Source organism: Manacus candei, unplaced genomic scaffold (assembly GCF_025592945.1).
Source record: "Manacus candei isolate 608988 ecotype Guabito, Panama unplaced genomic scaffold, ASM2559294v1 h1tg000003l, whole genome shotgun sequence".
Taxonomy (NCBI): Eukaryota; Metazoa; Chordata; class Aves; order Passeriformes; family Pipridae; genus Manacus; species Manacus candei.
The window spans coordinates 7,628,281-7,645,799 of NW_026138051.1; the positions used below are offsets into that span (position 1 = coordinate 7,628,281).

General features: G+C 35.9%; 1 protein-coding gene across 1 annotated transcript in view; it reads left to right on the forward strand.

Moving 5' to 3' along the window:
- TENM1 (teneurin transmembrane protein 1) overlaps positions 1-17,519 on the forward strand; it is a 548,864-nt gene that overhangs the window by 75,934 nt on the left and 455,411 nt on the right. Inside the window, exon 2 of the mRNA XM_051792682.1 lies at positions 6,469-6,573. The gene's annotated coding sequence lies outside the window, so the exon portion shown is untranslated. The remainder of the gene's footprint in view (positions 1-6,468; positions 6,574-17,519) is intronic.

Genomic DNA, 17,519 nt, shown 5'->3' on the forward strand with positions numbered 1-17,519 from the left:
GAGTGTCTGTATTTATTTGTTAGGACTGGAAACTTTTGACAAAGCACAAAAAAAGTTAACTTGGATAATTATCGTTAATGTAATGTCTTCCAATACCAGTTGTTTTAGTTTTGAAATATTTGACGTATCAGAGCAAAGTTAAGATATTATTGTGATGTAAGTACAAATGGTGTTACTCTAAATCAGTACAATGTTGTCCCCACAGTCACTTATAGGATCGTGACCACTATATCTAGCTAATTAATATGCTAATTAACTAGTTTAAAGATAAAAGTGGTATTAAAAGAATGCAATGAAGAGCTTGTATTTTTCTATTTTGCTGTGCAAACACTGCTCCCTGCAATAACTTAATGAGGAAATTTGGAAGGAACAAAACTAACAACAAATGAACTAGAAGCTTAACTAATTAATTACATGGTATTGCTGAGACCTTTTAGGTAGGGACTAGCATAAATATGTGTTTAGATTATCATAACAGCAAATAACAGAGAGAGTGGGAATACTGAGAAAATCTGTTTAGAAATTTATTTTTTTCAGAAGCAGCCCAAGCAAGATTTGAATTAAATGGTTATTATTAAAAGCAATTTATATATTTATAGTAATAAGATTGAAAATTTTCTAAGGTATGAGGATGTAAGCGCTTTGAAGGGAAGAGGGCACAAATAGAAAGAAAAAGGAGTAGCACTTTCTGCCAGCCTTTAATGTGTGAGTAGAAAAGCGAATAGTGTTCAAAAACCAAAATCTATATTTGTTCAGCAATAGGCACCCTGAATTTTGAAACTCCTCCAAGGGCTATGAAGGCTGCTTTTGACCTGGCCAGCCAAATTTTAATAGAAAATCTTAATAGTGTGGCACTGCAAGAGGAAAGATCCTTAAGCACAATGACAATGTGCCTTAACTGAGTCTGAAGACCTATTATGGGATAAAATTTCAGATTTCAGAACAAATTAAGGCAGGTCTTTCAAGAGACAGGATGAGAGAGAAGAGGGTGTAGCAAAACAAGAATCTGTGGGTTGGAAAAACATTTTTAGAGCTTTAACTTCTTTATTAGTGTTAAATTTCTTGCCTCTAAACACTTTTTCTCAGCTGGAGAAAGCCCACATTTGGAGCCTTCACTTCTGTCAGGAAGCCACACAGACTTAAGCTTGTCAAAATCATGACATTCTCCACACTGAGAATGCAATTTGAACTACTGTGTACAGCCTCAGCTGACATCCCTGCTTGATAAAGACAAAGAGACTATCTGTTAATCAGTTTAGTCTGTTACTAATGGGCTTGTTATTAATACAACAACACTGTTATAGCTAATTTCAAAAGACACAAACATACAAAAGGAAGCATGCAACAAATCTTCTGTTTTCTTTTGTGTTTATTTAAACAATTCAACAACAACAAAATCTAGCAGCTGCCAAATTGAAGTTAGAAACTGGCTTAAAGAAACAGTAAATATCACTCTGAGAATGGATTGTATCAATTGTTAAATTTGTTATAGGAAGATATTGCTTTTTAAATATTCAGGTAAAGCATCTAGGACTTTTGATTCAAATTTAAGCCTTATCACATAATAAACATTGAGTAAGAATTATCTATTCATAGTCATTCGATATTGAAAACTGAGCTGCATTTGCATTAACAGTGAGCACTTAAATAATCTGAACATCAATCCTCTCTTCCAGAAGGAAAGAGTGTCTCCTTCTTACTCTCAGCAACCAAGAGCAAGGATGAGTCTCTAAAAGGTAGATTTTTTTCAAAAGAGTTTGAGTGGTTTAGAATCCCACTGATATTCTCTTTCTAAAAGTTGGTGCAGTTCTATCCTCTGAATATTTGAACTTATTGAACCAGGGCAAAAATCTGACTGTGCTGAAGTCAACACCTAAACTTCAATTAAATTCAAGTGGTTTAGGACGTCACTCTCACAATTAAGCAGATTCTAACAGCAGTTTAAATGCAGTTTTCTAATTTGATTGATCTTCTAGTTTATTCATTTTAGTCAGGAAACGTGTAAGATGCAGTATATTTTTGGTCTTTTTTGCTAAGGAAAAAGGTTTATGCATTACATCTATCTGTTTTTATCCTGGTAACTTTGAAACTGTTTTGAAACACATTTCATGGAGAGATAGAGCTCACAAAGACACTGAGTTCCTAAAACGTGTCAGTCTTTGACATATTTAGTTGTCAAGCACCAAGGGTTGGGTGGTGAACCCCTATCACTACATTTACATCTGCCCCCACTGAGGCTGCAGTGTGTGCACTCTTCATTAGACAACATCTATTGCACAAGGGAGGAGAAACGTGATCACTGTTTGCACTTGGGAAATTTAGTCCTGAACTACTTGGATGCCAAGGTATCCATGAAAAATTAAAAATTAGACTCTGAACCAGACTTCATGACTTCTCCATTTAAGATATTTCGTGTTTCAGATACTATGGTTTCATACTTGGGTCAATCTCATTATTTTTTTAAAAAGAAATTGTTGAAGATAACTTTGGATGAGATGAGAGCTCATGCAAATTGTGTTTATATATATATATATATTTATATTGTAATGTGAGCTACAGCTGGCTTTGTATTTCTATAGATGGTTAACTGTAGAACTGTCAAAAAGGAAATAAAGGGAATTCACAAAAGTGGAACAGACTTTGAAGCTTAGGAAAGAATATATTTAATGAAATAAATCCACTTAAAAGGCAGCATTACATAAAACATAAAATAGTCTAGGTTAGGAATCTCATTAGCTTTGAATAAACTCAGACCTTTGCTACAGAGCCAACCTGGTATGGCCTAGATGTGGCATTAGATAGGAAACATCCTGGGGGATAATGCTTCTTTAATAAAGATTCATATCCTACATGTGGTTTTATCTCCCTCCTCATAGATTTTTTTTCCTAGATTTAGTTTTCTTTATCATTCAATGCTATCAATTTAAAGTGGGTACATTTATAAGCTTTGGCTAATATTATTATGAAAAATGAAACTCTATTTAAACTTTGTGGCATTTTTATGTCACCCACAGGGTCTCTCTGGTTTGGGGATTGTATCTAAATCACCAGGTTTTAAAATACATCTTCTGTATGAATTCAGCTAAACTTGGGAATGACTGGCATTTCTTAAGTGAAAGATCTCTTGTCCCCAGTGGTGGTTAAGGTCAGAGCTGTCATCTTTGAATTATTTTATTTCACGAGCTTTTAATCATACCCCAAGGACATGTCAAGCTCTCACATGCTCTTTCTTTCAAGTATATTCTTACACAAACACATTCTGTGGAGGAGATGCTGTCGTTTCTTCTCTTGTTCCACTCCAAGCTCATATTCATCATGGTAGGGTAGACTTATAAGAAATCTAATATCACAGTAAATTGCAATTTGGTGAGGTGTGGCACTCTTTTAAAGGTTCAAAATCCTGGTGGTTGTGAAAAAATAGCTAAAGTAGCAAAGACGATACTGGCAGTAAATCAAGCAATGCAGTCGCACTCTAAATAAATACTGAGTTTTTTAGTTAGACAGTTAGTTCCCCTCAATATTATCTTTGTGACATTTCTGTGAATGTAAATTAGTGTAAGACATTGTGGGATTTGTTTTACTATATACTTCACCACTTTATTGAATTTTCTATGCCTGAAGCATCAAGTACTGTATTTATAGTCAAGCTATTCAACAATTTTGGTATTTTTTCTATTATTTTTCTCATGGATCCCAACCAGAGTGTTCTTTTGTCTCACAGCACATAATCTGTATGTCCCAAGGGTTCACATATTTTCAGAGGGGGCCTAACAGCTAGACTGTCTTGCTTTTACTGCTCAGGATAAGATATTGTCCTTTTTTGTTTCTGGCAGGTTTTGCTACAAAACTGTAATGATTCCTACTGTGATTGTTGTTATTTTTGTATTTGTTATTTTTATAGCTTCATAGGCAAATAAATATTAGGCAAGGACTCAGTATCTGGGTGTCATTTAGAACACCAGGCTCTAAAATTGCCTCCTGAGAAACTAGTAATGTCTTCGAATGGTTGTGTATTGAATGATTGACTTAAATGTTCCTTTGTGCTAAAAGGGTAGTGCTGCTTGGAGAGCTTGCAGTTTGAAAGCCATTTTTGAAATGTGCACAGAGAAACCCAGTAGTTGTATTTAAAATTATTTATTGATGGAGAAGCAAGTGAAAGACTGATATTTGGACCAAGAATTGTTTTCAGGAAGAAATAGCCTGGTTTCCCCTTAAGCTCATTTCTGAATTTCCTATAAACCTATAAAAATTTCTGAGGCTGAATTGCCAGTGTTGAACATTGATGCTTTCTGTCTGTGGGATGTTGGAAATGCACAAGTATGTCCTTACCTGTATGTTAGGACTTTAGCTTTGTAGCTGACAGTGCAGCCTGCCTCCGCTTTGGGTGCCAGCTCTGTATAAATCAAAATTCCCAGTACTCACGCTAGCCTTCATCTAGTACCTCGATCATCTGCCTTTGCACCTGATAAAGCGATATCATCTGTCCCTTCTGTGTTCTAGCACACTGAGGGAAGGTGGACATAGCTGGGCAGTAGAAGGGATCTTGCTAGCACAGGAACCACTAGGATTGGTGGGGAGCACGAGGCAGACACTGATCTGAGTGACTCTGCTCAGCTTGCCTTGCATGAGAAGGTTGCTCTCCGTGCCTCATCAGCTGTGCCTGGTCTGCCATGGCTCTGGCACAGCCTCTCTGCACGTCTGTGCTGCGATATCCTGGCTTCTGGGAGAGCATAATGGGGCAGATGGGTGTGATGCACAGAGATCTAATCTCGTCCTTGCAGGTTTTGTTGACACAGTCTCTATGCCATGCAAAGAAACTGCCTCTGCTTCCCATCTCCGGCAGCTTTTCAAGCAGACTGTCACATACACATTGTTGTGCCTTTAGCTAATCAGTTCTGGAAGGGAAACTGTATATGAGGTAATCTGACTGAACCAAAGCTTTGCTGTTGCCTGCAGTTACGTGGATTAGGTCAAGAGGAAAATTCAAAACCAAATATGTTATTTGGGGAAAGACTTTAAGGTTTCTCCAACACTAGCCAGGCCAGACCTTGAACTTGGGTTTTCCATTTTTGTATTATCCTCATCTTGACCAGAAATTCCCTCTTCATCCTAAGAAATGCTTCTGATTGAATGCTTAGAGAGACATTTCGTTCTCCAGAAAAGAAAGTTTAATGAAAAATATTGCTGTCATAGACTTCAGTATAGTCTTTAAAACTGCCATAGCATCCTACAGCCCTCAATTAACAAACAATAAAAAAGGCATTCAACACCCATACAGACTATCATTATGAAAGGAGCTTTTGTAAATCAATGGTCTTACAGCAGTTCCAAATGCCACCTTCTACATAGGCTTTAGATATATTTGACACATTAAATAATAGCAATGTATGTAATTGAACACACTTAATGATAACTACTTGCCTACTACAGAATGTCTATTGAATTCAGTGGCCTTGTTTGACTGAGGTCATGGTACATAAATTTTGTTGTAATCCCAAATTAAACTTACATATACTTGTGCAATAACAGCAAAGTAAGAAAGTGAAACACAACCTCTTCCCCAGTGCAGCTCTGACAGCTTGGAAAATCACAGCTCTGTTGGTCAGATTAGTTACATGTAGAAGTTATTGCTGGTCCATTGTATTCATGCCAGTTACTAAATATGAATCTGGGCCTGTGATCCTTTAAAACACAAAATGTAATTCTCAGAAAAAAATTTTACTGATATTCTGAGATGTATCTGAGGTTTTTTTTGTTCTGTATGTCTGAATAAAGATTTCTAATGCAAAAATGTCTTATTTTCAGAAATAAGGAAGTTACTCATACTCTGGGTTGTTTCATTTTGTTGGTTATTTGGTTGTTGCTTGCCCAATACTACAACATATAACCTCTGACTCTTTAAAAAATTGCTTTTATGGTTTACTTTTATGTGTGTTTTTATGTTGAGAGCCTTTGCCATTCTTGAGAAAAATGAAATTTCTTTTGCTATCTTTTGTCTTGAAGAGTGAATTGTTTAGCATTATGCCTTGGTTGCCTTTGAGTCCTACTGCTGTGTACTGTCTGTACTCTGCCATCCATTTATGGGACAAAGAACAGCATAAGATAACAGTATTTTGAATGTTATAAAAAATGGGAAGATTTTTAGGTTTTACAGAAGAAAGTGCTTTTTAACTATAAATCAAGTAAATTTACTTTAAATAAGTAAATTCTGACATTAATGGTCATCAGTGGACTACTTCTCTAGATGAGAACTACTGCAATCAGCACTTGTTGGCTCTCCATACCTCCCTGAAACCTTCTGTTAATAATTTTATTTCCACCATGGTTTGACTAACAGATTGCATACCTGTTGAAATCAAACATGAAGAAACATGGTAAAATCTACCTAAAATAGGATACGTGAACTCAGTCTGTCTGCTAGTAAAATTAAATTATTAATCGTTTAATTTCTTTTTTTTTTTTCCACAGGATTTGAGGTTCCAATTAAAACCGTGTTTGGGCCATTGCTTTGCCTGCCAGTACTTAATCTTTTCCGAAAGCCTCATCACTTATCCAAAAGAAAAGAAAAACGAGGTAAGGAGAAAAAGTAATGAAATGCAGCATAGCACATCTGTCAAAGGAATGGAAAGTTGCTTTAAAAAAAATCCAGAATCAATGGCATTAAAAAATTATTTGTTGAGCGCTAAATGTGTTCATGTCTGGCATCTTAATTCTAAAGGATCTGTAACTACCACTATGTTCTTGCATACACTGAGGGTTTGGTTGTTTTGTGTTTGAGATTTGCCTTTGATGTAGCCACGGGACAGAAATGACTGATAGGAACAGTTGCTAAATGCACCTCTTTGTACTATGGAGTCTTTTGTAAGATTGTTTGACATCTTGATGCTGAACCTTTGAATATAATTAACATTTCTGAAGTTATTTAAAATTCACTTCTGGGTCAGTCTAGATTTATGTTCTTCAAATACGCATAATGGGTAGTGTATTAAATGACTTAACCCATTTCAGCACTTGGAGCTTAAACTACCCTTTGTTGTTTATAAGAGTTCTTTCCAAAATACCTGGAACTGACTTTTGCTATGTCACTTAGGATTGCAATAATATACAACAAGGCAGGCATAACTAGAGGTGACAGAGAAGAGTAGTAAAGTGATTTAGCCTTGACAGGATAAGGATGTAAGGCAGATAAGGTGTGAAAAATATGAGCCTTTTCTGAGTTGTAAAAGAATAGCCTGCAGTGGCCACTTCTGCAGCTGGTGCTGACATTCATCAGGAGAGAATAGTGGGGTCTGAGCTCTTACTTTTTTCTGTTCACTCATTTTTTCTGTGTTCTCAGATTTCTTCCAAAGGTCAGGTTCAAACTAATATTAGCTGGTGTGGACCAGCCTCAGTGGCTTTTTAATATTCTTTCACCTCAAGGCCCTTATATGAAAACCAGCAGGCTAAAAAGCTAGTTGGCTTCTCACCTTTTCAACATAAAATATCATGTATTTGGTTTGGGAGTGTTAAGCATGCATCTTCTCTAGAGTCTCTCTCAAGGACACTATCTATAATTTTGCTTTTCAAGCTGTGTAAAGAGTGTTATTAAGTAGCTGGGAGAAAACATTGACTCATCAGACCATGGATGACCATTGGCTACGCAGAAAATAGCCAGTGGTGGTTGTCAGTAATAAGTAAAACTGGGTTCAAGAGGTGTGTTTTTAAAGCATTTGTGTTGCTGAGGGAGAGTTGTACCTCCAGATCCAGAGTTAACAATATGCATAATTAACTGTTACAAACATTCCTAAAATATTTACTACATTTACTATCAGAAACTACTCTTACTGTGTAGATTGTTGGATTTGCTATGTAAATCCTTGAGGCTTGACAAATAACTTCCAGGTTTCTGAGTCCTGTCTTGCTAATGACTGTGACTTACAGCACAGTTGTCTTGTAGATTGCCCATCTAGAGTATCATTTATTCTAAAATTTCTCATTTTGTTGGTCCCTGAAACTGAAAAAGATGATGAAACAAAAAAAAAACCTGTGTAATTTATTAAAAATTACTTTCTGCCATTGCTTGTGGAAACAAGATGGGCTACTTAGAAAGAATCAGTTACCAACAGGGTCCATCTTAAAAAAAAATTAATTAAGCTTTAAATTAACTACTTTTAATAGGATTTGAAAAAAATACACTTCATTTGTCTGTAGGCTCTTCAATTCCTTATAATTGCATTTCAAAGCTATTCTTTCAATAGATAAACATCTGAAATTTAATGTCCTAAAGATTCTGCTATATTTTCTTGTTTAAAAAAAAATTAACTTTTTCACCTTCCAAACCTTCCACCCTCCTCAAAACCCTGTCAGTGAGGTACATTAACAACTTAAAATGGATAATCCTAGTAATTATTAGCTTCTTATAAGCATAATTATCTTATGATGAGTGTGGATGATATGAAAAAAAAACTTACACTGAAATGGTGCCTAAAAAGAGTAATGTGCTAACTATGTATGCAGCTTAATTGGGACCCCTACTGATACTGAAAACAGTCAAAATTTTGTTGTGGTTTCAAACAAAAACAAGACTTATATGATTACAGTGATGTGTGAGTGGTTTATCTGTGTGTCTGTATTCCCCAGTAATATTTAACCTGTTCACTGACATAAGGGAATAAGGGATTTTTTAGGCCCACGACTGACTTTAACAGGAATATATTTTTGAAAGAAAATTCTTCCTAACAATCTAGTGAAAATACTGGGCTTTGCAAGAAAATTAAAAATAGGATATTTATAATGCCCTGACTAAGGGAAGGCCACTTCATCAGCTTCTCTAAAAGATTCTATAACAGAAAGAGACCTAATTAATGTACCAAGATTGGACATATATTTTAGTCAGAACCTGCACCTTTCAAACATGGGGGGATCCACACTGAAAATTTCTCAATTCAGGGAATCGTCCCAGGGTTCTGCTCAGGAAATCAGACTGTTTTCCTCCTTGTGTGCTCTGAACACCTCCCTCTTTCTCATGGTACCTATATCCTATCTCTCTGTAGGATGCTGATATTTGATATGGAAACCAGGGGCTGAGTCCTGCAGCAGTAGGAGCATTTGCTTTCAGCCTATAGCTTTTGTGTTTAAAACCAAAAACCGTTATTGTACGTGTGTTTGGCAGGCCTTGTGCTTTATGGCTTATTATATTTACAGTTTCAACTGTAAACACAGAAAAACATCTGTTTTGCTTATGGGGCAGCTTATTGTTCTTACTGAACAGTAACGAACCTTATGCTATGGATGAAAGAATTTGATTTATCTGTGTGATTAAGTGTAGTAGGTGTGTGATTACACAACACCCTCATAAACCATGTCTTACACTGTGATTTTATAAATTCCTGTTGGCTTGTACAATCAGGGAAGGGTTTTCCATTGAAGTCCTTAGACAGATGCAATAGATGTCAACACATGACTTGACAAAGCTATTGCCAGGTCTGGATAGTATTACAGGCCTTCGAGATGAAATCTAGTCTCCTGGATAATTTGTATAATGGATCTTTGGGGTATTCATACTTCCAAGATGCGTGTGGTTTTACATACTATAAAAGATAAAGCATGCTCTGCAGTTTCTATTTTAGATACAGTACCATTTAAAATGGTTTAGGTTTCTCCTCCGTACAGTGGATGGTTTGCTCTGAGGATCTTAAACATTCATTTCTACTGGTTCTCATACCATAGATTCTCTATTAATATTGCCATAGTGAAATAGGAGACTGACTGCTGGGAATCTCCAGGCAATCAATGAAAAATACTTTGCAACAACACTGTCCTTTTCACTTTCATTAAAGGTTGTGAAAGCAATTTACAAACATTAATAACACATTACGGTAACCTCCTGAATCTCTGTGAGCATTCAGTTCTAGAAACTTTTAAACTAAGATAAAAATAGGTAACAGCTATGCTACAACAGTGGAAACTAGCCATTCCTTTGCTGGCCTCCATTTTTTTGGGGACCCTTTTGGACATCCATAAAGTTTTGTTTCAAAAAATATTCTTGGGTTGCAGCTTCTCAGCTCTGGACTCTACTATTTGAGGATAAGCTTTGATGCTTCCATCAGGGATCTGCTCTGTCTTGAGCCTCTTTTTAATAACTTGATCTAAATTTTGAGTGAATCGGGAGAATCAAAAGGAGACAAAGACACTAACCAAAGATGAAACGCAGGTTCATTGAATTTCCTGAGAATAAAATCAGCTTCCTAGTAGCAGTATTCACTTTGCCTATGTATAGAAACATTCCTAGAATTATTATGTTCAATATTCAATTGGTTTTCAAAGGTTAGACACAACTGTGCATTATTGATAAGGAGGAATAGCCAGCTATTCAAATGTCAAATAGCAAAGTCTTAGCTGAGTTTGATGGGGTTTTTATTTTAATTTTTTTCCTTCTTCCTTCCTCCCCTATAATCCCATAAATTGTTTGTTTTACAGTGTATTTTGTATGTTAACATAAAATTTTGATTCTACAATTACTACATCAAGATGGCTTAATGTAGGGTAGTAACTACTGAATTATCAAGTGTAGGAAGTGTCTGCCATATTATGCTTGTGTCTCATCAACTTGTCTCACTGGAACAGAACCTCATTCCAACTTTCACCTAAAAATGCATTAGCAGTAGCCTTTGTAGTAATTCCAAGGCACATTTACAGAGTTAGTGTAAGTTGCAGAGATACCAAACTAGACAATAGTACACTTTATTCCTTATTCTTTTGTGCAGCAAAACCTCATTCTGAAATCAGTGGAAATCCATGAGGTAAAGGTGATATTTTTCACATTGTCTGGTACTATAAATCACATGCACGTGTACCCTACCAGTTGAATTGGGATCTCATAGACTCTCCTTGTTTCTACTTATAATATCAAAAACCAGTTTTTAAAGATATAATTAAAGCACTTCTTGGAGAAAACTTGAATTATCAAGCACTGAAATGTCATTATTCCTTTAATTATGTACATAAAATAAAAAGTCGGAGTTGCTATAGAATTCCAGCAATGCAATTTTTCAGTAATGCACAGTGGAGACAGTTTCTTGCAATATTGCAAAGTTCTGTCCTTTAAGATAAATGTATTCCTATGCAGTTCAAATTATTTTACAATCTTTAAAGTCTCATTTTACAAATCACTAATGCATTAATTTGACTTAATCATCTATCTATGCTTAGTCTTGACAAAGCACATACGTGGTAGAGATGTTTCTTGCTTCTTCCACCATCTGTAAATCAGTGAATCAGTAACAGGAGAGATAAAATGAATAATTCAAAAGATCAATGCTGACCAAAGATCACAGATACTTACAGTGTTATTATGTATTTTGGGTTTGTATCAGTAGACCATGATTTTATAGATAAAACATATTTTGAAGTAAATAGAGCTGATCACTATATGCTAAAAAAATAGTAATATGTGCTTTTGCTAGCACTAGAATGGTTGTGTAAATTCCTTCAGGGATGTGTTTTGCTAGCATCAGAAAGGCAAATGATTAAATATATATCTTTTGCCTGACACATTTCACTTACACTTCCACAAAAGTAATCATAACCTGTTCTTTCTGTCTTTTGGTTGTTAATGCTTTCCAGCAGAAGGAAGGCCTTGTGACACCAAACAGATGCTCCCAGGCTATGTGAGTGCTGCTGGGGCTGAGCACTTTGGTGCCTGACTTAGAAAAAAAACAGCGCTGAAACTTCCTCCTTAGGCTGTCAGTGAACAGCAAGGCTACTTCAAGGTACTAGAGGGACTCAAATCATTTTAGGCACAAGGGCTCAAAGATGCCTTTTATCCTGGTGAAATCCTACCCCAGGCTTACAGCAAGATGGCAGTTTCCAGATTTTTTGCTCAAACTTCCAAGCATGTTTGTGCTTCACTGTGTTCTAGAGCTGGGTCATGAGACAGGGGAGCACAGCATTCCCTCTGCTCCTCCATAGTATATGATTATTAAAACACTGATGTCCAAGTTCAACTTCAGTCAAGACTGCACATAACAGTATAATAATATTAATAATTTTATTAATATTTTTTGTAACAGCTAAGAAAAAAATTATATCAGAATTATTATTATCAGCATCTCTCTTTAGTTGCAGCAGCCTCTGCTGCAACTCCTCTTCCATCTATTCCCAGAAAAACTATTTTTTTGTTTTCTTGGGTTCTAAGTATTTCACAGCTTTCAGGCAGCTGAAAGTTCTGTCTCTAGAGATTAAGATAAAACCCTGTGTAAGTAGAGTTAATCCCTGTTAGGTATTCTTCCAAATCTTAAAACTATAACTATGTAGTCATGTCAAAGTAATTTATTTTTTTGTTTAACCTAAGTAGCTAAGTACTTGGGGAAAAAAAAAACAGGTGCTGCAGGTCAGCACTTAGGTAGGTGAAAAAGTATGAACAGTGGGAATGAAACACTGTCTTGGTGGCATCATCCCTTGTGGTACATGTTCATTTCAACTGAAAAAAATTAAAAATTATAAAATGGTGTCAAATATGGAAAAAACTGTACAGAAACAAACCAAGACAGCATGTTTAAGCTCTTAATTTAATTACTGCAGATTTATTTTGATTTGTATCTGAAACATAGCAGGCAAAAGACAGAGATTGCATTTGCCGGAACAAAAATAGATAATTTCAATGCAGTCAACTTGTCTCTCTATTTTCAGTTCCCTCATTTAAGGAGGTTTTTAATCTCATTTTCATCATAAAAAAACATATTGAGAAAGTAATACTGGATACCTCCAAATTGGTTTAGTAGGATGGTTTGTTCCTTATTGCTTCTAGAATTTAGGGTCAGCAACTTGGGGAAATCTAGATTATTCAGGAGATTACTGTCCCTGACTTCTGAAATCCTCTTAGAGACATTTGTTCTCTCGCATCCCCAGTGTCAGGAACACTCTTTCTTTCAACTGCATAGGTACAGACTCACTACAGTCACCCACCTCTCAGTTTCCATCATGTATAAAGTGTATAAAATTTGCAGTTCCCTCACACTTGTCCAGTGGATCTCTGCATATGTGCAGTCTGGTTGTATAAGTAGGAAGGGGAAATTTCAAACCTGTTTGGGTGCATCTTAAGCAGAGTTCAGGCAGCAACACTCAGACATCAGCATGCTGGGCAATGCCTTTACTCAGTGCTCTGCCACCCCCAGATCATCCTGAGGCAGGGCATGGCTGCCATCATTCCTTACTCAGAGCACTCCGAGATTCCCTTCCAGGGATCAGATGGCAGAACTGTGGGAGCCATCAACTGTTAGAGAGCAGAAGTGAACTTCTAGAAGAAAGGTTACTTGCCAGGAGAAGTTGTTTGAGGACTTGACGTACACATCCACATTTTGCCTGCCTTTTTCTCCTCTCAGTCTCTTTAAAATACAGTTACACATTCACTATCCAGGAGGGAGGGACAGGAATAACTCTAAGTGTTGGTGTAGAAGGGCATGTGGGTATATGCTCTTAGTAAGTGTGCTGCAAAGAACAGCTTCATGGCAGAGCAGATTTGGGCTAAGAAACTGTCCTTTGGTGGTCCCTGCAGGGTGTCAGATATATAGCAAGCTTGACAACACTGCATTGAAATTGGGGCATTCAAATTCATGCATAGACAGCTATACCAAATAATACTGTATGGACATTATAAAAGTCATTTTGAAATGGAAGTACAGACAGATCAGGGGAAAAGATTGAATTATAATTCAGTGATCTCATATTTATAAATTATCTAGTATCAATAATGCTTTAAAATGGGATTTATTTGCTTTAATAATTCATGGAAAGTTCACAGTAGGTAATTTATTAATAATACAGTGTCATCAGTATGGATTTTGCCCAATTCCTATTTCTATTCTATTGAGCCTACTGATCTGTTTTATGGCAGCAGCAAGAAGCTCAGTTTTAAACAGTGAAAGGAAGCCTATTACCTTGTTTTCAAAATAAAATATGGATAGATCCATGGAATACAAAGCTTCAGTTTGAGGTCAGAAATAGCTACAAACATAAAAGGAAGCACACATTTCTGTTTAGATGGACACTAAAGGTCACTATGCAGAAAAATACTGGAAGGGTGCATGCACTTGGATTTGAGTCACACCACTAAAAGCAATGGAATGACTTTCATACTTATTGGTATAATTTTCCTATTAAGACACTTAAGTTTTCTGCTGATTCAGAGCCAGAATATACAAGCCCTCTGTTAAGGCAAACCTATATCACATTGGAAACGTACCATTTGCAGTGTGTTTAACAAATTCTCTAATATTTTGTTACTTATTTCAGCTCTTCCATGTACTCTTAGTACATAAATTAGCATTGTCACCACAAGAAGTGTGTGTGTATTGGTTTGCAAATAGTGTTTTTGTAGCAGTAATAGTCAGTAGGAGGGCTTATTTTTTTTTTTTTTTTAAGATTTTCTATTGTTTTCAGCAAATAGGTTTCTCAACTTGCAATACTCTGACATTGCATCTGAAACAATTTGTTGCAGAGCAACAAATCTTGGTGTTTTCAGGAGAAAAGCCAATATCTATTTAGCGTTATGGCTAAAGGGATTAAGATTGTAGTTCTTAAGAAAGTAGATCTGTTTATTCCCCTGAGAAGATTAGAAACAAATATGCACCAAATAAGTCATTCCGACTATGATGATTTCATGCAAGCACTCTAACAAGTAAAAAATTGATAGAAATTGGAAGCAATGGAATTGGCTGATTAAGTCCATATCCAGAACTGCACATTGTAACAGCACAGGTGATTTTCTGTTATACTCTGCTGCCGGTGATGCCATCATTGGTGGCTATCACAGTTCCTGCCACGTGCGTGCGTGTGTGTGCAGCCCATCTGCTCCATAAGTTTTAGGAGAAAGGAGTTGGGAAACTCCCATTGTGATTATATTTTGTAGTGAAGGATGCAGTGCACTGAAGGCACAAAATAATGTTCAAACACAAATGGGTGATGGACCAAAATCTAAATCTCAACAGTGTTTTCTTTGATTTGTGTTGCTGCCATAGTGGATAAGTGCGGGAGAACTGGCACAAGAATGTGCAGATGAGGTTTGTGTTTGATATTTAGCACTGTCAGTTTGAAACTATTGGGAACAGTAGGTCCCACTGTTGGTGGTGGCTGCAGCTCCTGACTCCCCTCGGAGTCATGCGAGAGAGGAGGCGTATTTATCCCTTGCTTTCACACAGAAATGGTATCTTGTGGTTTTGTGCTGTCTCAGTCTCACGTGGGTAGTTGTTAAATCTGGCTACAGAGCATCCATCAGTAATAATCAACCATTTTATGGTAAAACAGCAAAATTATTTTGGAATCAGATCTCATGACTTTTAAAATGTATTTTGCAAAACTGATCTATGTACTTCATTAAATAATATTTTCTCCAAAACTATCATTTCTGATTAAGATATTACATCTGCGTCTGCCTGAAAATCTTTCTGACGTTCCGTTTGCCAGTATTTTGTGTAAATAACAAGCAAGCTTGTTTACAGGAGGATCCCTAACAGTTTTCTGTTTATGGCTGTATAGAATCTTACCAATTTTATAGGATTTCTTGTCTGGGACAGTTTTCAAACTTACCTGGTACAAATCTTCTAATGGTATCATGAAATAACCAGTATATATGAGGTATGATAGTATTTTACAGTTGTTCTTTAAATCAATACATTTTCACTTTTAGAAAAATCAAGATGTTTAAATAAAAGTAGAAAGGTTTTTATGGAATCACAGTAAATGATTCATTTAGACGCTGATTTGTTTTCTTCTGGTCTGAACATTGCTTTCATGCAAATGTCAGGCATTAGACTAAAACACGCATTGCATGCATCCTTATCTTGAAGCTTCCCCTTACCTAATGATAAAAGGTTTTCTTACCCTGTATATTAACTGAATCAACATTATTCAAATGCGTGTGTGCCTGTGTGTGTACATTTCAGTGTTTAGGAGTATGTAAACACACTGTATTTCATTTATAGGAATGCTGTGCTAACTTCAAACACAAAAGCAGTGCTTTGTAGTAAGTCCTCCTGCATCCTTCCCACTTTCACATACATTAAGTACAAACCATTAAAACAGCAACCTAGTTAGTATGAAAGAGATTTCCAGAAATATATCAGCATATAATACCTACTCTGTTACATCTGCACGTTGTGAACTGGAGGAGAGGAGGGAGAAATTTATTTTTAAATCCTTCTATCAAAACTGTTACTGATCTTCAAACATTTGCCTTTTTATTCTTTCCCTTACCAATTCCCCGCCAATGGACAAGGACACACTGTATTACTACTTTGTGTGATTCATTCCTCATAAAACAATCTGTTCTTTTAGTAGCACTTGTTATTAATCAAGGTTTTTTCCCTCCATTAGAGTGGTTGTTGGCTCAATCACTTCAGTATATGTAATCACTAACTTTTTCCATTACACTAGTGAGTAGGTGCTCTTATATGTCTGTCAAAGGGATGCTGGTACATTTAGTATGATGCTTTGCAATTTCAGTAAGAACAGTAATGGTTGAAGTGTGATTGCTTTTTTTTTTTTCTTTGAGAGGAAAAAAAAAGTGTTACATGTTCTCCTCAGAGAGAGAATAGGAAAAAATGATGGAAAGTTCCAAACTCAATATATTTTTGAATCATTAAGATGTTCAAAATACCAAGGAATACTCTTGCAGAATCCATCATTCCCTAATATAACTTCAGAGGCCCTGGACTTGCTTATCCTAATAGAATGTTGAAAAGGATAAAGTATAAATTTTGTGCAATAGTCTGTGCATTTGCAGAGCATAGCACAAAAATTCTCTTTCTTACAAATAAAATGGAAGAGGAGGAGGGAGGTTGTGTGTACATAAAACCTTTAGTGACATTGTATTGTTTTCTATGCAAAAGTGGTATAGTTTCTGCATGAAACAAAAAAAAAAACCAAACAAACAAAGAGGATGCAATACATCACTAATTAGGTATTGCTGATATATTTTAATATAAAAAGGCAAGGACTTAGATAATAGGAAAAATTTTTTGCAAAAATTAAAAAAATAATTAGTCTTTTCATGCAGGTGATGTTTATTCTCTAACACTTGGAGGTTGTTCTGACAGTCTACTTTAAAAACAAGATTAAATAAATAAATATTAAATATGCCACACAGCTCTGTTGTTAAAATTGGGCTTCTTGTCATGTTTTCTCTGAATTTTTCAATTACCTTTTTCTTGATTTCCACTGATGGCTGCACTTTTCCTTTCCAGACCTCACATATTAGCTGCTTTTTCATTTCCTATTCATTTTTACCTGAACCTTACTGTGTTCATTCTATAATACAGTAAAATTCTGTCTTTTCTCCTCTCCTCCGCCTTTCCTGGTAATTGTTTTGTAAAGATCTGATGAGAAATCTTTCATTCCCACAACTGCAAACATTGTTATAGTTTTTTCTTTTGAAGTGATTCTGCTCCATCACTGAATTTTACTGCATCTGATTCCAGCAGCCAAAGCATCTTCCAAAGTCCTGATATAATTGGTCTTTATCTCTTAGCTCATTTAATCTATCC